Consider the following 605-nt stretch of genomic DNA (forward strand, 5'->3'; position numbering starts at 1 on the left):
TAATAATAATTAAGGAGGTTCGTCTAGAAGTAAACACAGAGAAAACTAAGTACATGTTGCTGTCTCGTCACCAAAATGCAGGGCAAAATCATGACATAAACATAGGAAACAGATGTTTTGAAAATGTGGCACAGTTCAGATATTTGGGAACAACAATAATAGATCGAAACCTGATTCAGGAGGAAATTAAGAGGAGATTGAACTCAGGCAATGCTTGCTACCCTTCAGTCCAGAACCTTCTGTCTTCTCCTCTGCTGTCCAAAAACATAAAAATTAGAATGTACAAAACTCTAATTTTACTTGTGTTTCTGTATGGGTGTGAAACTTTGTCTCTGACATTAAGGGAGGAACATAGACTGAGGGTATTTGAGAACAGGGGGTTGAGGAGAATATTTGGACTGAAGAGAGATGAAGTCACAGGAAGTTGGAGAAAACTGTATAATGAGGAGCTTCATAACTTGTACTCTTCTCCAAGCATAATTAGAATGATCAAATCAAGGAGGATGAGGTGGGCAGGTCATGTAGCACGAATGGGGGAGAAAAGGTATGCATATAGGACATTGGTGGGAAAGCCAGAAGGAAAGAGCCCTCTGGGAAGACCAAGG

The 605-nt window shown here is 40.2% G+C and overlaps 1 long non-coding RNA gene across 2 annotated transcripts in view; it reads left to right on the forward strand.

Annotated features, from left to right (window-relative positions):
* Positions 1–605, forward strand: part of LOC117282735 — a 6,875-nt gene that overhangs the window by 731 nt on the left and 5,539 nt on the right. The gene's annotated exons all lie outside the window — the stretch shown is intronic.

This window comes from Cryptotermes secundus, unplaced genomic scaffold (genome assembly GCF_002891405.2).
Source record: "Cryptotermes secundus unplaced genomic scaffold, Csec_1.0 scaffold2173, whole genome shotgun sequence".
Classification (NCBI taxonomy): Eukaryota; Metazoa; Arthropoda; class Insecta; order Blattodea; family Kalotermitidae; genus Cryptotermes; species Cryptotermes secundus.